Raw genomic sequence first — 21,661 nt, 5'->3', positions numbered from 1 at the left:
TTGCTCGGGCTGACATTTTATAATAGCTCTGAAATGTGTGTTGAGGCGACTGAAGGATTGAGGAGAAAACGATGAAGATATATAGAGAGAGAAAAAAAAAACGCACTCGAACAATCCGAGACGACGTGGCGTACATAGCTGCCTCTCAGACTCCATTAAGACTGACGGCGCCCCCATAAAGCTCCTCCGCTTTTCCTGCTTATGCTCTTTTCCTCATTCAATACACAATTTGACGTTTGAACCTGACACATTCAGGCCACAGCTGGTTTAGGCTTTGATACACATATTTCTGTTGTGCACATATTTTTTTTTTTTTTTTTTAAGAAAACACTGACTCACTGAAATAAAGACAGTATTACAGTTCTTATACAGCACTATGAAAGGACAGGCCCTCTGTGGAGCCATGCATGATACAGACAAAGACAGCCAAGCTCCTGCACGATTCTACAGCTTTTTTTTAAAAAAAAAATAAAAAATAAAAAAATGTTATACTCCTTGCAGCCATCAGTATGCTATGGATGTGTGCTTGGTCCAAGATGGCTGCTTATGCAGTCACCGGGGGTGATAATAAGAGAGATTCTCTTCATTTCGCCTCCTACAGTACCTGTCAGTGTTAACAAAGACTGTTGGACCTTGACAGCATAGTTTGCATAACATATACTTACACACTTAACATCCTGACAATAAGTCAATCGGCCAAAAAGGCAATTTTTTTTTAAGTGCCTCGCAGACAAGACAAGGAAAGCAAATCCATCATACACACACGTTTGTGAGGACTTCCATTGATGTAATGCATTCCCTAGTCCCCTACCGTAACCATCGCAAGTAAGTATCTAACCCTAATCCATACCTTAACCTAATTAAAAGAGAAGACTGGCAAAAATGCCCTCGCTTCGCGCAAATGTCTTTACTGTGATGGTGTAAAACTAAAAACAGGTCCTCAGAAAGATGGTGTACACCAGCACGCACACACGCACACAGGAAGGCATCCATATGAATGAAAGAGGAAATCAATGTTGGTTATGTAGCTGTTCTGGAGATCAAGGGAGAAGAAAGATTGGACTTTAACACGGGGGACGGCTGTTTGTTTCCCATTCCGATATGGTAATTAGCGCTACTTTTATTTTATCTTTATCTTAAACAACATATATATTTAGACCTACTACAGTTTCAAACGATAAAATAAGACTATGTCAGTGCATCCGAAAATCTATCGGATCGAGACAAATGCTCTTTGTCCTATGCGCAAAACTAAAACAGATATGTGAAACTGTGATCATGAGCGATGGCCAAAAAGAACAGCAGTATCCTTTCTATAGGGGAGCGGGGCGTTCAGCAGAACAGGAAAAAAAAAAAAAAGGCCACAAGCAAGAAACAAAAGGATAAAAATATCCATCGCCCTTGAGGAGAATGAAACAGATGAAAAAAATGACAGATGGACAAGAAATTTCCTTTCAAGATATTAGGAAGGGACACGGGCATGCAGTAAGTAAATGTCAAGGAGGAGGAGAAGCATGGAGGAGATGAGCAGGGCTCCAATGGGACACGTACCACATGGCTTGTAGGTCTTTACTGGATATGGCCTTCTATCCCAATCGCAGTGTGCTTCATTTCCTGTTTCACAGGGTTGCAGGTTTGCTGTTTCAATAGCTGTTACCCGCAGCGGGGGGGCAAGCGGGGGCTGAGCCAGTGTAAAGGCAAATCTTCCATGTTTATGCCACAGGACATACAGCAGCACCTGTTTATTTCAAGCCGCAACAATGCTGACAAATTACATTATTTATGAAGGACAAAAAAGAGCGTAGCATATGTTATTTGTGGTAATAGTGTTCAGGGGAGAAAAAAAAGGGGGCTACATTAAACATCTAGTAGATATGTCTCACAGCACCTGCAACACCATCAAACATCTCACAGCAGAATGAGTGAGCCTCCATAACTGATGCCCATTAAGTAGCCTTGTACTCTGTGGGGTAACAGAAGAGTGAGCAGGGAAGGACAGAAACATGTATCATGTCCCAGGGGGTTGATTCTCAGTATATGGGCATGGGCCGTAGAGTACTGTGGGTACCGCTGACATTTATGGTGCCCCGTGTAAGAGGCAGCACCGGCGAGAGATGTAGTGGTACGTTGGTGCAAGGTGATGATGAAGTGACCCCGGTGCAAAGCGCCTGCCCCTTTGCCACCCGCTGTATCCAGGATTGATGAGCGCGGACCAGCGGGGAGACACTGGGCCAGATTACCAAACCACCAGATTTAGCGTGGCACCCGCTTCAGAGGCCTGCACACACCGCTTTTTATTGTGTGCAATTCCTTCCAAAGCATTCTCTTGCGGCAACCTTCCACATTTCTGGAGGGTCGGCCAAATGGTGAGGGAACCCTCCAGGGAAAGGAAGGGAACAAGGGACAGGGAAAGGCAAGAGAATTACTTGAGTGGCTTAATTTCCTTTAACATATTCTTACTACTGGGCATGTCTATGCATGTGTGTTTTCCAAATGCATAACATGAGACACTAAGACTGTGGATGGCGTAGATTCAGTGTTATTTTTTGTTTGTTTGTTCCTTTACTTTTTGTCCTGTATCATTAAAGGTTGAGAGAAACTGTTTAAGTACAGCTTGTTTGGGATGGACGGAACTATTTTCATTGTTGCTAGAGAAAGATTGGCTACATTTGCGAACTTTGAATTACGCCAAAGACCGAACCTGTCCTCGTCAAATGAGGATGAATAGCAGAGATAGATTAGAAGAGAGGTGCTGGCATAGATTTTAATAATTCCTCCCTTAGAGTAGCAGGTGCAATTCATACACAGGTGCTCACTCTTATTAGATCTCAGTGTTGTAACCTAGCAACGCGGCTGTGGGAATAGGCAGGAGCCCCGCCCAAACCCCAGGGGTTGCTGGGATTGAGATTCTGATTAAGGCTTTAGGCCAGTCAGAGAGAGGATTGCAAATCATCAGTGCGGCTCTCAGGAGTTGTGGGAACCTGGAAGCCCTCAAGCCTTGAGGGTCCAAAACCAAACCCAGAGACAATTCACGGACAAAACCTTGATGACTGAGCAGGATGCATGCTCATTGGCTCGTGGTCTGATGATTATGCACTCTGAGGAGGACGAACTCAGGCCATGTTTGAGTATTTTCTTAAGCGGCGAGGGGATTATATTGTATAAAGTCCATGAACTTGAGTTTGTTAAAAAGCCTTTGAGCATGGGACTTTGTATTTCAGAGTAGTCCACTGTGTGAGCGTGAGGCTACGCACACAAGCGTGTACTCTCCTGTGAGCGCCACGCATTTATTATTTTAAATGTGATTCCTGAATCACAGTGGAAGGCTGCTAATGGAGCTCATTGGGTCTCCGGGCTGCTGTAATCTACTCCTGCTGTTTACTGGCCACTTCCACCCATTTTCCAACACCCCCTCCCTTAACTTTTTCTGCAAAGTTACATGTGGGAAAACTCCAGCAATGAGAGAATGAGCCACGGACAGTCGGAGAGGAGGGACTGGAGTGATGATAAGCGGCATTAGGGTGGTGTGGAGAAGAAAAAAGAGCCAAGTTTAAGGAAGTGGATAGATTGGCAGGGATGAGAGGAGGAAAATGAGCAACAAAGATGTGAGATACGTAGTGAAACAGATGTCAGGCAGAATCAGTGTTAGTGAAAGGGCTGCATGATGAGGAGTCTAAGATAGTGGCTGAGGGAAGGAGCAAAAGAGGAAGGTAGATAATATGCTGACCCATTTTGCAGACACCATGCTGAGATCCTAACCAGTGCTGCAATAAATAATACACGGCAGGCCGGCAGAGCTTAACAGCTGCTTGGTGGCAGTCTGTCCCTCTACTGCCCCCTTGTCCACTGCCTTTGCCCGCCCCGCAGCCTCCGCTGATACCCCCCTTAACTCCAGCCATCGCTTCTGCCGCTCATTTATTCATACGCCCTGACACCGGGTGGGTTTGTGTTAAAGTGACCGTGTCCATTACGTACACACACACAATATATTTCAGCAGGAAATAAGTGCAGCTTGATGATACAAAGTTTAATGTGAAGTCAAGGTGTTCCGTTAAAAATTGCTGCGTTGATTCAGTTGTCATGAAAAAATAAATGCTATTTATTAACTGTAGGTCAGCGTTTTGCAGAGGTTGGTAAATTCCATCATAGCTTTAACATTGCCGCTTTTGGGAAGCATTGATTTGCAAAGTTTTATGTACCTGAGTCATGTCCCTTGTGAGCACAAAGGCACATTCATCAGCGCCCATGACAGAACACTTGTTGGCTGACGCAGGTTATTTGCTTGTATTTATCGGCCATATATACTCTATGTAACGTTAAACTAAAGTATATAAGATAGATCTCCTTCTAAATAACCATGGATAGGTTGCAGTCAGCCTCTTTTCTTCTTTGTAGTTTTTGGAACCTCGGCGGTGCAACATAATTCACCCACAGGAGTGTTAGCGAGCTTTGTTGCTGAAGTTGGGAGATACAGTCTCACTTAGGGATGTATACATAGTGTATTTACTCAAATGGTTGAATGCATATATACATACATTAACTTGTGCGTCCTGCAGCAGCAGCTGGCTTCAACTTTGTCAAAGCAGCTTTCAGTTTAGAGGGAGACTCTGTGTTTGCATCGGCTCCTGTACTGAATTTGTCATCAAACACAGAAGGCGAGCACGGTGTACTTTAGAGACCTGTTCAAAGCGAAAGCTTGAGGGACTTCTGTTTGTGTGTGTGTGTGTGTGTGTGTGTGTGTGTTCAGTTGCTAGATGGGCATGTGAAAGCCTCTTGTCCTTGGAAGGGGGGTTGTTTAGCCCACGGTACTGGCAATCAATCAATAAGTACTGTTGTATGAAAGGGGTCATGGAGACATGGCCTCACTCTCTGTTTCTCTCGTCATCACCAACATGAGGCTGAGTCTTTTTGTTTTTTTTTTCTGGGGTACACAAGAGTGATGCTGCAAACATTAGAACAACAAAGGCTCCTCTTTGAATGGGACTTTCAGAGCATAAAAACATACACTAATGGGAAAGCGCTGTTGAGTTGAGTAAAAGGGTTGGCTTCTTCTACATTCTCTAAATAGTTGTTGACCTGATACAGTAGCTGAATGTCACATTATCATTTCAACTGAAATGTAGCCTACTTGACAATAGAATTATGGACACGTCCTTCTTTCCAACAACACATTCCAGATATTCCCTGGTGTTCCTGAGGCATTCCTAGGCCAGACAGGATATATAATCCCTCCAGCGAGTTCCAAAGCTGCCCTGGGGTCTCCTCCCAGCTGGCCATGCCCAGTAAACATCCAAAGAGAGACAGCCAGGGTGCATCCGAGCAAAATACCCAAAGCACCTAAGCTGGCCCCTTTCGATGGTAAAGAGCAGTGTTTCTACTCCGAGCTCCCTCCGAATGTCCGAGCTCCATGTCTAAATCTGAGTCCAGCCACACTTCAGAGGAACCTTATTTCAGCCGCTTGTAACTGCGATGCCATTCCTTCAGTCACGACCCACATTTCATGACCATAGGTGAGGACTGGAATGAAGATAGACTGGTAAATCCAAAGTGTTATTTTTTTATTTTTTTATTTATGTCTCAAACTCCCATGATCCCCTAAAGAATTCCGGAAGGGCGAAGAAATGATGCATCGTTCCACAACCAGGACAGAATCCGCATTGCTCCTCCTGAATCCAAAGTTCGACTGGCCGGACCCAGGAGGTCTGGTACTCCGCCACTCAATAGGTACTGTCCCAGACCTCCATGCAGCATTAAATAGGCAAGTCAACCAAGACATGCCAACAATATCCAACAACAAAACACAGCTCGGGTTAAGATCAGGCAGGCCGTTCCTCCAAATCACTACCCTCCAAGTTGCTCCATGTCCAGTTCCTCCAAGTCCGCAGATGAAGTCTTTTCCAAGACTCTTACCAGGGCCTACAAGAAGGCCGGATACTCCGTGCATATGCACAGACAAAACCTTCCTCCCAGCAATCTGTAATCACAAGGCGGTGACCGTCCTATTCATCGGGGAAAATTTAAGTACGGAGGCACCCAGCCGAGGACTTGTGGTTACCCCTATATCTGCATGGTGTCTCTCACCTTGGGTAACTCAGGAAAAGCAGAGCCAGCCCCTCTCCAGGAATTTGGTTCTGGTGCTCACACTATGCATGTAAGTGAGGCCAACTATATCCACTTAGTATCACTCCACCTCCAGCGCCAGCATGGGCTCCTTCCCTTCACACATGCAAAGGGAAGATTGCGCACAATCTAAATAGCTAAGAGGATTTCCTCCAAAGAGACTCCACCATCTATTTACTCTAAGTTAATTGCTAACCTTTGAGATTGGAATAACACATGGAGATACAGAAGGCAAATGACATATTGTAATTCTGAACGAAAGCGCACACGCACACAATCTCTGTATTATTAGATTACAAAACAAAGTAGACCTGGATTGAGAGGAGAAGAAAATTAGAGGAGCGCTTCTGTGAAACATCAAGCATGAAAGAACTAGGTTGACGAGGGTCATTAATTAACCCATTCTATAAGAAACACACATCCTCAAATGCAAATCCACTTTGCCTTTGACTGAAGGAATTGTTTAGGTCGGATAAATGCATTGCGTTAAATGACTGCTGAGTGTTAATTAGCTAAACCTTTTGCTGAGTAACCCATCAAATAAAAACCTAAAAGATTCTTCTGGTCGAAATTCCAGTCAGCTGCCACCCCCACTGTGATAATACCTGATAGTATTGAATAAATATCTTCTCATCTCCACTTCTTTTGTGATCGTGTCTATGTGAGAGTGGGAGATGAACGGGCTTTGCAGCGTTATATTGTTCTCTGTTGTCGTCGTCTGCGGCTACAAAACATCCATCTGATTTTATCCAAACCAGTATGGCATCTCCTCTCATAAATGGTGCTATAATTGTAAATTAAAAAAAAAGAAGAAAAAAGCCTTCAAGCTCGCATTTATTACTTAGGTAGGATGGGTACGGAGGATAAATAAAGAGAACGGCATGTCTTACCCTCCGCGGCAGTGTGACATAAATCACCCAGCGTGCCTGCATCTCCGTGATGGATGGCAGAAAAACGCAAGGCAGTAAACATCACTTTTGATCCACACCTTCATACTGAATCTAAAAAGTTATATATAGACATGATTCTTTGGATAGTTTCCCTCCACTCTTATTATTCATTGAAGGAGATACAGGTGTTCTGGTGGCCGTATGTGCACCGCGACATGCTGTCCTAACAGGCTGGCACAGGGGCCGGCAGATAAAGTGGATACAGGTGACACTGATCACTGTGCTGGAGGTGAAACACTGAGATAAAGTATTGTCAGGCAACTTAAAGTCGTAAGAAGGCCATGGATTTACAGAGTGATAAATGGTGCCGCGTCACCTGTGCAACGCGCCATCGTTTTTGCAGAGCTCTCTTTTGATTTATGTCTCGATGCATGACTTAAATGGCATTTTGTTTCCTTCAGCACTATCATAAAGGTGTTTAATGAGGAGAATATGCATGCAGCAACTGCTGACAATCCTCTGGACTGTGAAATGTGCAGCAGTGGGGGGAGTGTAAGCGGAGGAAAGTGAAGTGACTTGAAGACGTTCCTTGTTTATTCCAAACAGCGGGATCAATCAGTGAGAAGATGCCTCATCCTGTGATTTGTGAAGTGTTGACCTTTTTATATACCCACCAGGCCAATTGGCGTGTTTCTGCCCTCAAATGGCAAAGCGCAGTTTATCCCCCCATCTTTTAGTCAACAAAATAGTGGTTATACTACACCTTAGTTTTTGGGATTGTTTCTACTTGAGAATATGTTTTACCAGTGGTCACGAGGTCTATTTTTAAAGTAAGCTTTTTATAAAACATGTGGCAATGACCTACTTTTCTCACTTCATGCATGTACAATTTCCCCTATGACTCATCTTATGAATCTTCTGTTCTTAAGATAGAGATGCAGTAAATACATGTATAGTACATTCTAGTACATCATACATATCAAACTAAAGATCTACAGGCTGGACAATAGTATCCTGATATGTATTTTATACATATCACCGATTCTACAAACCCCACACTGCATTGCAATAGCTGAACCTTGACGCCACTGCTGTACATGATACAAACAAGACGACAAGATTCAAGGTGATGCATGATAGAAGGAGCCTGATAACACAGTAGAAAAGCTAAGTGTGTATACAGCGTGTTCATAATGAATAATCAAAGGGACCTTTGAAGCATAAACGTTTCTGGGTGACAACAGACATCATATTATGCCGTATAGGAGTAGGCTAGTATACTGATGCATATATTTGTGGTTGCATTAGCGCTTATAAATTATGCATAACAATTAGGCCATTAAAACGGGGAAAGTTTGAGAGACCAGGCCAGGACAGCACTTTTTTTTTTCCTTTCCTTCTTTTTCTTTCTCGTCGCACATCTGCAAATGAGTTGAGATCACGTAATAATCTCAAGATAGCACTGCTGATAATGATAATGTATCTAATAGTTTCACAATTAATGAGGCTTGTCCCACCTGGATGGGAAGGAATCATCCATAACCGTTTGTGTCTGTCGTGAGAAGCTTTTTCTGTAGCAGCTGGTTGGAGTCATTCTGGGAGATCACTGACTGAGGCACAGGTTGATGAGGCATGCTGAAACGACAAGAAAAAAGAAGAAAACTTTAAAATCAAACACCTCAAGTATGTGTTGCAGCATCGCAAGATGGAGTTTGACTTTCAACGGACATAATGTAGGACATTATTTTCCTGCTTTGTTTCTAAATTCATGAATAAATTATCTTTCCGACTGAGGTCCCCACGGTCAGCTTAAATAACCGAGATAGATCCTTGGATAAACTTTAAAGCCCTCAAACAACCCAAGGAGAGGTTGTACTGCACTACACCGTGACTAAATACTAAGAACACAGTTAACAGTGCACCTCTATGCCAGAGAGAAAGATCCAGAGAGGGAACTAGTGCTGCTTAGTTGTTATGGCCCATCCACACATGCCCCAGGGGCTGTTGGCTCAAGCTTGGTTTTTACTCCTGATACTGGAGGCTATTTACCTTCTCACTGACTTCAGAGGTTATGATCAGTGTGGGTGGAGGTGAGCTTTTCACCCAGAACAAGAAAATCACTAATCAGGATTCCCCATACCAGACACGTTTTCATGATTGTGATATAGCACGTGATTTTAAATATAACTGCAGAACACTTTGTACAGTATTCCCTCTGGGAAATACTCCAGCTTCTGGTTGTGTACCGTAGTAGCCTACAGCCACATCTATTTTAAGCAAAAGTCGAATTGTTTGGCCACAATGGTGTAGCCTACATTTGGAGAAGCCTTCACCGTTCCCACCGTCAAAGATGGTGGTGGGAACCAAATGCTGTGGGGCCATGGAAGAGGGAACCTAATCACAGTAAAGGCCTTTCTATTGATTATTGAGAAGGGTTATGAATAATTGTGGACATGCCACTTTTTGTTCAAATGTGAATAATGACGCCTAAGTCGTTGTATTACCTTTTGGGAGATGCCTGTGTCATTTCCGGTCAAAAAAAACCCCAAAAACCTCCTGAATGAATACAAGTAAGAAACAATTTACCAGGGATACGTATAATTTCTGGCTTGACTGCATATAAAACACACTACAGTATTGTGGAACATTTGAAGCATTTTCAGTAGGGATTCTACGATCAATCAATCAATAGATATACGTATGAGTCTAGCACCATTAATTATTAATCCACTAATCTAATACACGCAATTAGAAGCCACTGTTCTTTATTTCCATTTTGCCTCCCAGCCTCGCAGGCCCGTTGTTGTCAAAAATCCATTAAAAGCAGTGAACGGAGACATACCGCTGCCTGACCCAATGCACTCAGTCAAATTCAAAACACACGGACGATATATTTTTCTCTGCAGCTTCAAAAATCTGTGAAGCCGAACTGGAACTGGTTTTATTTTGCAGCGCACATGCTTTCCCCACATGATATATTACATCATTCAAAGCTGCAGCGTCAAGGAGCCGTTTCTGTTCAATTTTTGACAGCAGTGGAAACCCGTGACTGGCAGGGCTGCAGGCGAAGGAGAAAGAGCAGCAAAACGTATACAATATATTAATAACTAAAATGTAATACAGGGGAAAATGGCATGGGCATTATCTCCAAAAATTGTGGTATCAAAGCAATTATTTCCTCTCGGTTCATAAAGAATCTGCGGTGCCAGTAATAATCCATATAGTTAAACCTATATATGCGTTCAAAGTCCCCTCATACAGCCTCGAGGTCTGTCTTTTTATGACTTTACACAAGCGCTGGCAGTCTCTGTGGTCAGCGGGTTGTGAAGATCTTGAAAGTATAAAGCTCTCTTCGGGGAGCTAGAAGAAAAGCTTGTGGTATCTGCAATGTGCACGTCTCCCTTTGTAATAGAAGTGTAGCGCCAGACGGGCAGAGAAGGTAAAGTGCAGCGGAGTTTAAGGCTCCTTGTAGACCACTTAATGGCCTTTCACCCCCTGAGACTTCCCTGAGATTTTTATGGGGGGATTTTTTTTTTTTTTTGCTTGGGCAATGTTCAAAGGTTAATGTAGCGGTTGGCAGCCAGAGACTTGACTGTGAATACGTGATACGACACATAGTTATGAAACGGGGATAAGGGATGGAAAGCTGTGCCATCAGCAAAAGAAAGCAAGAAAGATGGAAGAGAGGTTTCTGCAGTCATTAATGCTTTCCATTGTTTTGACTGCATCATAATGGTAATGTGAGCCTTAATGAGGAACATTAGTCAGATAACAAAAACTGATTAATGCCTTGGGTGACCCAAAGAGGACTGATTCTGACATGCGGAGGAATATTCAAAGTAAACATGTGGCTTGAATGTAAAAATAAGGCATTTACGCATGCTGTCGGCTTCCCGGGTTGGAGCGGCGCAAGTTGGCCGAGCAGCTGGAGAGTTGGATTAACGAAAAGATTGTTAATGCCCCGTGGCAAACTAATAAAAAAACTACAGGGAAAAGTAGTGAATCAAATACATTGCTCTGCCATAGCAATCACTGTTAATGATCCTTTGAGGAAAGCAGTGAACCCACAAATGCCTCAGAGTGCCGTAGTGACTAATAGCAAAGGTCTGCCGTTGCACCGCGCACGTCCCGGGTGTAAATCTGTGTAGCTCTATGACTGTTTAGCAGCGCAGTGTAGAGGAGGACAAGCACACTCAGTCAACTTTCCACGGGTAAATAAATGTTTAAAAATAGAAGAAACTACAGAGGGAGCAAGTGGAGGCATAATGGAGCCTAGAGTTAAAGCAATATGCAAAATTACCGTGTAGGGCTTTACACACTGATGAAACTTTCCCACAGCAATGATTAATACAAAGTGACCCAGTCATTAAGTATTTCTCAATCTATATTCCTAGAAGCAGTCATGGTAGAGACACAACTAGAGTTAAAATGGAGAATGAGTATTGAAAAGAAACAGGGAAATCTTTTAGCTAAAATAAAACAGCTTATTCATGTTGTATTTATATCATCTTAGAATGAGGGAGCGGTTCCTCCTGCACCATGCTGTGCCACCATGTTTCTACACTGGCTCTAGGAAGACCTATTGCAAACGATGAAGCAGCAACCAACATATGTTCTTCTACATGTTTGCCAAGTTACGAGTTTTCCAAATGCCACAGTCGCAGGCACAGTAAGTTTCCATTGCCATCAAGTGGCCAAAATTATGTCCGTTTCATTTTATCGAATGGTAACTGTTTGAATTATGTCCAAATGTCTTAAAGCCACAGCGCCGAATAAATAATTCATTGTTACACTCAAGAGGACTATTAATAAAAAGCGCTGGAATCAATGAAGCGGAACAAAAGTTCACGATTTCTACCTTTTAATCTAAACAGATTGTCTTTTTATTTCTATTTTTCACTATGTATTCCTCTCGACATATCTTTATATTACTTTTTCGTATATTCTTGTCAAATTCTGCGCTACCGTGACAAGGAAATTACCCATAGGTGGGATAAATCAACAATATCTTATCTTCCTCATCAAAACCTGGCCTGTATCTACAGCGTCATCACAACCACAAACAGTTAGATTGTAAATGTAGGTGTGTTGTGGCAGTGTTTGCTTATATAGCCTTAATTTTTTTGTCACTTAATTCAAGTTTCTCAGTCTGTAGTCACATGCTGTTTTTTACCCATGTGCATTAGACCGTTAAGATTCTCTTTTTCTTTAAAACTCGCAAAAGGTAAAATGAAGTATTAGAATCCAGTGCACAGACAAAACATTGCAACAAAACATTGCACTAATCTCACATTTCCTCGCTTAAAAATAAGCAACAAATGGATTTCTTTAAAGATGAAATTATAGCTACATGAGAGGATATAGGAAAAGAATATTTCTAATACATTTTATCTAAATGTTAAACAGTTCGGAGAATTGGATGCACCCTCGAGATTCGCTAACACCGTCTGAGAATGCGAAACTGTTTTCCTGAACATCTCACTCGCACAGTTTTTAAACCTAGAGATGTGGGATATAAGAAGTCCGAGTGGACCACCAGTGTATCAAAATGCAAATATTTCTATATCGTGTCCATGTGTTCATACATTTATGTATATATTCAAGGTCACTTGTGAGTCCCGCTAAAGCTGTGTGACCAAGCAAGAAGAATTCCGACAGCGGTATTTTGTAGCTTTAACTAATTCCAGCTCCACTGTCATGCTTAAATACCTTTCCCATGTACCTCCCCATCATTCTGGGAACACTTCAGAGGGAAGAACAGAGAGCCATAGATGGAATACATTTGAATTCGCTCATTTTCTCTTTTCAGTCCACTAATCTGAAGTGTTGCCCTCACATAACTCAGGGTTTTTTCCTCCTCTATGACTGTACAAGTGTAAAAATAATGAGTATTTGCTGAGCTGCATTTCAATGTCATCACTTGCCTGTTCACATCCGTCCTTTGTCGTTCTACTGTACTTTTTAAAAGTAATGTGTTGTTGAGTCACTACCGTACACTGACTGGAATCAGTCACATGAAAACAGTAATAGTTGTAATCAATTCAAAATCTTATTGCGTGCTTTTTTTTCTTAAATCGTTACTGGCAGTTTGTGCTCTTTAGTTTTGCTGATGCCCCCTGCAGATGTCTGCAGGCCAATATTTCCTCTGGGTATGCATTTGAGTGAAAGGAAATGTCAAGGTCACGCTGTTAAGTTGCTGTTAGTTTCATTTGTTGCTAAAAATTCCTATTTCTTTAAGCCTTACAAGTCTCAAGCTGCCTCTGTTCGTGTCACCCTTTTCACCATATGCTCGTCATATAAAACTTAAGGTGCAGTAGTTAATCAAGTGCTAACTTCAGTGATTAAAAAGATGGAGAAAGGGGCATGCCATTGTATAATAAACAGGTGTAGCGTAAACAACCAATCTCATTTCCATTCCTAATCATTATTAGAGGCTCTGGGAACAGCCCTGGTTTTCATAACCCCACAGCTAAAGCCTTTAAATCAGTGTTTTCCCCAACCATTATATCAGTGTTAGATCACAACAGAAGTTTAAGGTTACTTCTTATTTTATTAAGTGAACTACATAGCCTTAAGTTATTAATTTACATGTAACTTCAAACTTTAAGTCAACCCCCTGAAAACGAGAGGAAAATTGCCAAATAAAGTGAGAAGAAATGTTCAAAAGTTCAAATAATAGTTCAGATGTTATGTCGACTGGTGTCGTTTTTTTTTTTTTTTACTGAACGGTTTTACTGAGCGGTTGGCATGACAGCTGGTAGTCGCCATTATGTCACATCCCGTTGAAACTCGAGTCCAGCTCGGACCTTCTTTTCATCAGTCATGCAAAAATTATTTGATGTGTATGTTTGTGATTTAGTTCACTAACATGGAAGAGGTGGAGATTATGACCTATACTGCAGTGAGCCACCAGGGGGAGCTCTACTTGCTTTGGCTTCACATTTGAGCAGTTCCGCTGTCCATCCGCATCACCCCCCACTTTCCCGCAAAAGCCACAAACCTAAAGGCGCTATTATAGTACGCAGGAGCCTATGTACTCTGTGTCTTTTTTGCCAGTCGGGTTCATTTTTATTTGTAGCTCCTGCTTCACTTTCAACAACACCGACTGAAACTTCTGCCAAACTTTTGGCCAAACCTTACCAATTCTGTATTGATCCCAAACAATCAATTCCAAAATCGTGGAGCTGGAGAGGCAGTCAGAAACACTAAAGTGGAAACACTGGCAGCTGTTGCGCTCTGCCGTGGTGCGTAGTTAAAGTATACATCACTTAATGGGAATTAAAAGAACACACAATAGTTCAGTTTAGAGGTTAAGTGAAAAACTCACATTACCTGTTTACGTTCATTAACGTTTTTGTTTGTTTGTTTTCTGCATGCTTAAGGTTCAAGCTCTTCCACCTCATACCTCTCTTTTCTCAAAAAACTAACCAGAAACTGGAAATCAAGCCTCATTATTTTCCTAAAGTTAACAAGACTGTCATTTGTTTTTTTTGTTTTTTTTTTGTGTGTGTTTGTTTTAAGTTCTAAACCAGCAATTAATCTCATCTCAGCAAGATGAGCAATTAATATTTGTAAAAGGGGGATTAAGTGTAAATGAATAAATCTTTATTGGAACAAAGTAATAACACTGTTAAACAAATCTTAATAAAGATGCTCTAATGCATCCTAATAAATGAAACGCATATTGAAGTCAGCATCAGAATGACTCAATAAGTCACTAAATAACTGACGTAAATCAGGTTAGACTGAAAAACAATTTAAAGACTTCCTCCATCTTGTGCACCACATGACCTCGAGTGAAATGCTTTGAGGGAGCTGCCGTAGCTCATCCGATCTCCTTGTTTACTGTTGTTCAACAGAAGAAATAATACTAGGAAGCCTCAATGCCGTGTGAACTGTTTGCAGCGTGGAGCCAGGACAAAATCAAAGGGCTTCATTAGCAGACCACGATAGTTGCAGAAAGGAAAAGGAACACGGGGCCGTGGAAAAGGTTTCATTTCGCTGTGACCTTACTCGGGCTCAGAGCTCAGTTGGCATATTTTAAGGGATCGTATTTTTATCACCTCCACATCAAACGGGACTCCCCTGCAGGCCGTGGCTCTCGCAGCCCGGCACCAGGCTCCGTGCCTGTCTCTGCTATCCTGATAGCCGAATGGCCTTGCTGGAGCTGGACGTCCATCCTCCCGCCCTCTGGGCAGCCGCTGGCTCTGATGCACCGCTGGTTGAATGTTGATTTTGGTATGGATCTCCTTTCTGTAAGCGGGAGTAGAAACACACAAGTATTAAATCTTAAGCTCTAAGGCTTAATTAATGGGTCAATTTACAAATTCTTGTGGCGAAAAAAAAAAAAAATCCCTTTCTTTCCTGTGAGTCAGTTTACACATGCATGTATATTTTAAATTGTAAAAGCTAGTCAGCAGTGAAAGTTTTTTTTTTTTTTTCTTTTTCTTGCTCTCGTTGACCTCTGCTTCTCCTGGCGTTTTGTTTGCTCATATGCTGAGAAAGCAGCCAAAACTCTGTTCCAAGGAGATGCAGAATTAATGATGCACGAAACCCTGGCCCGAGTTAGAACAAGCCCGCCACACCGGACACCGAGTGGACAGATTGTCACATGTAGACCCAGCCACCATATCCATGCGGCTCAACGAACACTGTCATATTTCATACCTCAGCCTCGAGCCTTATGGCTTATCTGGCAACGCAGGCTTTTCATTTCATAGAATTAATTCCTCCATTTGCCTTTGTTTTGCAGTGTGCTCACATATTCATTTATTCACAATGGAACGCGTATCGTGGTAAGCGGATGCCTCGTCATTGTCATTCAGCTGGAGACAGAGCACGTACTTAACAAGCAAAAGCTCGTTAGATTAATTTTGTTTTCCCTTTTTTTCAAGCACGCCGCACTCTCCCCATCCATTTGTGAAAAATGAACACAAAGTGACTCTGTGATGCACCGTATCATGGCTTTTGAGCTGACACCATGTCACCAATAATAATGGCATTACACTAAAGATTAGAGGGTTGAGCCATTTGTTGTCGCTGCGAGGCCCCTCGTGTTGCGGTTCTTCAATCCTGCAGCAGCAATTGTGCAAGAGGCTGTGTTGACGGTTTCGGCTTATTTCGCTATTTTCCATCCTTGCGTCCATTAATCCAGTCTACACAGTAATCTTTTAAGGGTTGTGGTGCCAATTGGGAATAGACCAGATGTTCTTTTCTCCAACAACTTTTATATAACTTGATGCCCTCATTTTTTTTTTTTTTTTCGTGCAAAATTAGGCCAGCCAACCTGAAGGGAAACCTCAGCGGTGCTATTTCGATTTCAGCCCCGCGCAAATCGCGTGTCCACAGATGACCAACGCAAGACCCGACAGCGGAAAATGAAGAGCCCTGATCTGTCGGCCCTGCACGCTCGCCCGGCTCCACATCCCAACATAACACCTGCAATAAGTGCACCTGACACCCAACATTAATCCCATGATCCTTCTTACTGTCACACATGGGTAACACTTAGGAGACATGTTATTCCTTTCGCACATGGGTGGAAAAACCTGCCGCAAAACGGACCGGCGCACTACGAATTCGTGTCAAGTTGAGCCGGAGAAATGGCATCGTCGAAAATTCACTCCAGCACAATCAAAAGGTTGCTGAACAGGACACGCTGTAGGGTGTCAGAGTAACAGGGACCAAATGATTCATTGCAACAATCCGAGATCCTGTTTCAAAAGATGTAATCCTTCACAGATGCACAAATTACGGGAAGTTAGATATCGAGGAAATTCTTATGATGCGGCAGCAGTAAAAGCTGCTTCAATGTCAGGGACATGCAAAACGTAAAGGTTTATAATCAGACGCCTTAGCCGTCTCAATTAGCACTTTTTTTTTTTGTTAAGGAGCAGCAGCTGAGCAGTCTCACTTCATCCTCTCTCTTTCCCCGAGGATCAGTCCTATCCTCTCAGTAACTAAGGCAAAGAATAAAGACGAGGTGTTAAACTTGAAACTTTGCCTGTGTGCTTTTACTTACACTTTACAACCTCTGCGTGCTGGCAGCTGCATCATCAATCCTCCAAACGTATGTGATTAAATGATCCGTTTACCTTCACCAACGAACAAGACGCGATATTTAAACTCCTCTCGGCTCGCTTTAAATAAGACGCGGCCGTCCCACCTGCCTGTGGGGTGAGCAGCACACAACCCAGCAAAATCGAATGTTATTCGTCGACGTTGTTTCCTCGTCTTCTCTTTTTCCTTTCGTTTCGTCTCCTCTTAGCTGGTGCAGCTGTGCTGTGATCAGGATTGCAGGCTCACCTGTCTCATCTTAATACAGTTATGCTTCATTATATGGTGGAGGATCTAAGATTTCCCCACGGAGGAAAAGAGAGCTGAGGTGGATACTGATGTATCCCATAATTGAAATTAACAATCTCATACACACGGACCCTCAGAATCACAGCCTAATTGTCTCCCTCATTAAAAAACATGTGTTGCGTCTTTGTGATCTGCACCAGGTTTCACATTAAACTGGATTATTACCGCTGCCACATATGGTACAGTGTATCTTTCTTTTTTTGTCAGGTCATTTGGCAACTACATGGTGTAAGTGAGATAGCAGTGTTTGGAGGCACGCTATGCGCTTTAAATGAATAAGCTTCATTATAGAGGTCTCGCTCCTCTGAACTTCAATTCCACCCAACGTCCAATCCCCCTCCATTACGGAGCCTCGGCCATTACGAAATTTAATTACAGCCCCTGAAAAAAGTTGAATCAGATGGATTATCCACAGTGGCCACGAGGCTTTGTTTCTGAGTGGGGGGTTTTCGGGGGAAGTTTCCAGAACACCGTTAAGGCTTGCTAGCCTCCATTTATGGACGGGATTTAGACAAAAAATGCACCGTTTAACAAGTCCGTTTAGCGCGGTGCAGGAACATGGCCCTCACAGTCATTTTACAGCTGTTGCACTGCATTGCACTACCACATGGAAGCATCACAGCCAAGGCTTTGTGTGAAAGAAAAACATTTTCTACAGTCCGATCTTTGTGTGCCATTTAAAAGGGGTACAACCTTTCAAATACACCATAGGGAATTTTACTCTTTATTGTTTATTAATAGAAATCTGAGATAAATGCCAGCATTGTTTCAACCGCCCGGACACGCACTTCTGCACTTGTCTCAAAGCAAAAGGTAAAATCAAAAGAGAGCATTATTATGTATTTGTTACGGATCACTGGCTTCGTTTTTCATATTTTCAGGAGCCTTTTCTCTCCCACACACACACACACAAACGTGTACACACTCACCCACCCACCGGCATCGTGAAGCGAAGGATAAATGTTATTAATTATGCATCTTTTGGCTGAAGTGTTGAAACAGGTGTCAAGAAGAAACGGGTCGTCAGTGTCTGCGTGTTCGAACGTGTTGATGGATTATCTCGCCTTCGAGTGTCCCATTCTCAATCACAGTCTGACAGTTCCATTTTGAAATGCCGTTCAATATTTGATGAAGCCACCTCAGATCTCCGCAAGCACTCAATGAGCCAAGCGGCACAATCTGACTGAGATTTTTCTTCTGTCATGAGAATTACAACGGCTCAACTGCTTTATTTTTTTTGCACTTTTAAACGCTCACAAATGTGTGATGATGCACTTTTTTTTTTTTCTCCCCCTCGTGTATTTAAAGTATCAGAACCTTGAAAATTGCTCTCACAAATCAGGTTCACTTAATTTATCACTTGTGAAAGTCTCCTTTCAACAGCAGACTCGTGTTGGCTCATCAGCAGGCTCCAGTATCCAAATAGTGGCACAAATCAAGGAAATCCATTTTAAGAGCTGGGAGGAAGATACTTAAAATCCTGCCGAATGACAAATCGGGCCTATGACGACGAAGCTGGAGCCGGAGGCTCATAATCCATTTGTTGCCTGAATATTCCATATGCTTTTCATACTTCATAGTTACGCTGAAATGTAGACGGATAATAACATTTACGAATACTTAGCTTGATTGTTTTCTATTTGGCAGCCAAGGGAGCAGAGGTGCACTGGATGAAATTGCCACAACAAGAGATAATTAAGCGTATATTAAGTGTTATTGACTTCATTTGATAACTTAGTAATGTTACAATTAAATAACATTTAACATGATATTAAGTCTAAAACACAGGACTTCTAATGATGTAGAGACGGTGAAAATAACGCAAGCAGTTATATATGACATGAAAGCTGATGTAGAGATACTCAGCTGCAAGTAGTTGCATTGTTTCGTAAACATCTCACAACTAAATGACAGTGTGAGAAGTCCAATTTTTATTCTAATCAAGGCTGACTGTTGTCTAGACCTGCTTAGCTGAATCGAATACAATACAACCCATCAAGATTTGTTCACTAAGAGATTAACAAGCAGCAAACGTCTTTTCAAAAGAAAGGCCTTCTCGTAGCCTCAGACAGGTAACATCTCTACACCACCTCATTGGAGGGGAAACAAGGCTTAACCTCTACATTGATCAAATAGCAGCAACAGCCGAGTGTGTGTTATACACCAGCCTGTTCCACCTCCAGCGGAACATGGTGGTGAGAATATTGAAATCTACACAAGTGCGACTCCGTGTTTGGAAACCTGCACTAAAGAGAACTGACGAAGGAGAAGTAGCACTCCGTTCTTCGGAGACTTGCTACTACGACCTCTGGTTTGCATGTTTGCAGAGAAGGATTCACACTGCAGCCAGATACGGAGCCCAAACACACTCGAGGCTTTGAAAGAATCGCTCGCTATAAGACCAGTGAACACCGGTGAGTGCTAATCGTAACGGAGTTTCCTACAGTCGCCCGAGCTCGACTCCAGTGAGCATTTATTTGGCACTTGAAACTTTGAAAGACAAACCTTTCCCACATCATGAGGAGATATTTGGAACATTAGCCACGTTCACATGGAGACTTTCCTCTCATTCCGATTGAAGGTTTCAGGTCAACTGTTAACATGTGAGGTCGTCTATTCCGATCTGATGTTTACATGTTCCACTGCTTTTAATAGGAACGGCCATTTTACAGACATGTGACATACGCAGATTGATGAAAACATCGTGTGACTGATCAAAGATGGAGGTCTGTCGTCTAATTAGCAGTAGTCACTATTGTTTTTACAATTTTATTATTAATAAATAAATTGATTCAGAAAGTTTGTGGGGTCATATCCACTTCTGCGATTGTGTTAACCTTATAGTAGCCGGTCTTTTCCAAATTAGTTTCATGCTTCGGTCTATCCCAGCTTCAGTGGACCTTCTTAAACAGTTCAATACTTTTATTTTTCTGCCGTCTAAGCGTGTGATAATGTCTAGCTCTTTCAGAGTTGTTATGCAAAACAAGCTCTCTGCCGTGACGCAGACTAGTTGAGGAAACGTCGCTTGAACGTCACTGCACATTTACGTCAAGACAGAGCGCAGACAGAACGGAGCCTGACTCCGATACGACGTTTACGTGACTTTGGGTTGGTTTGGGAAAATGAATATTCCTACCCCTGTGAAATCAAATGAAATTTCGTTCAGTTTGGGCCTGTTCATTCCGATTGAGGTGTTATTTCGTTGCATTTTCATTCGGTTTGGTCTTATTTGGCTCCATGTTAACCCGGCAGCTATTGTCAGATCACGCCGGGTGACATGGACCATCCAGATCTGCACAAACCTGCTAGACAGACTGCTGCTCATAGTAAAGCATCCAAAATTTTATGCAGAGATTCGAGAAGTGTGTCAGCTTGGGCGGTCTCACACTGGGAGCCTGTTTATTGTATCAAGCATGTTGCCACAACACAGTTTCAACAACCTTAGATTTGCTCAGTTGCCTGAACCTTGCATTTTTTTTTTCTTTTCTACATGTGTTACTGCATCTTTGAAAAACGTTGGCAGTGAAAGCTGTTGTTAGGAGAAATTGTAATCCTTTGAGTCAGCCTGTCACTCAGAAAGGAGCATAAATAGCAAAGAGCATCAAGGTCTTTGATAGTTCAGTGGGGTGGGGGAGCCACTGTGTGGTGCACTCTGCAGCATCTCTCCCAAATTACCTTTTGTCTGCCGTCAGACACACTCAGACTGCGGTTTGTTGTCCCCGTTTGTCTTCCCCCACCAAATAAGAACCTTCCCGTCTTTCCGTTTCACATCTGTCTACATGCGATCGTCCCGTCTTTCAGCCCCGAGACCGTGTGTACCTTTCCTGCGTTTATTTGCTGCGTGCGCTCGGGTTAGTTACCACCCTATCTGCTCTCCCCTTCCCGTCTCTACATCTGTTGCTCCGCGCATCCTGCCATTGAGATTCTGCTCACACCACCCTGTCTAATTAGAGTGAGGCAGAGAGAAAGAAAAACAAAGGCATCTCCTCTTCGCCTCCCTCCACATGTTCTCTCCCTCGTTCCAGTGGGTCTAGTACCCCCCCCCCCTCCTCTCAGTCGTCAGTCAGCATTGATCACAGGGAGATAGTGCTAATTGATTTGTTAAAAGCCACCCGCTTTCTCATGCTATTGAAATGAGTGTTATGTGGCAAGATGAAAAGTTCCATTTTTCCAAAAAAAGATAAATAAATAAAAATTACAGGGTTCGTGAACGGTGCTCTTCCATCTTTGTTCCTACCCACACCTGTAGTTCATGTGTGCGGTTGCAGAGACTGTGAGAGCGTAAA

The 21,661-nt window shown here is 42.7% G+C and overlaps 1 protein-coding gene and 1 long non-coding RNA gene across 2 annotated transcripts in view; one reads left to right on the top strand and one right to left on the bottom strand.

Moving 5' to 3' along the window:
- The window catches only part of rtn4rl1b (reticulon 4 receptor-like 1b), a 139,861-nt gene that overhangs the window by 39,338 nt on the left and 78,862 nt on the right, over positions 1-21,661 (top strand). The gene's annotated exons all lie outside the window — the stretch shown is intronic.
- The window catches only part of LOC125013470, a 36,473-nt gene continuing 23,309 nt past the window's right edge, over positions 8,498-21,661 (bottom strand). The window contains exons 3-4 of the long non-coding RNA XR_007113389.1: positions 15,074-15,263; positions 8,498-8,645 (exon numbers count right to left, since the gene is read on the bottom strand). This is a non-coding gene — a long non-coding RNA (uncharacterized LOC125013470). The remainder of the gene's footprint in view (positions 8,646-15,073; positions 15,264-21,661) is intronic.

The sequence above is a fragment of the Mugil cephalus genome, chromosome 9, assembly GCF_022458985.1.
Source record: "Mugil cephalus isolate CIBA_MC_2020 chromosome 9, CIBA_Mcephalus_1.1, whole genome shotgun sequence".
In the NCBI taxonomy this organism is placed as follows: Eukaryota; Metazoa; Chordata; class Actinopteri; order Mugiliformes; family Mugilidae; genus Mugil; species Mugil cephalus.
Note: the sequence above shows the minus strand (reverse complement) of the source record. Positions and strands in the feature narration are given on the sequence as shown.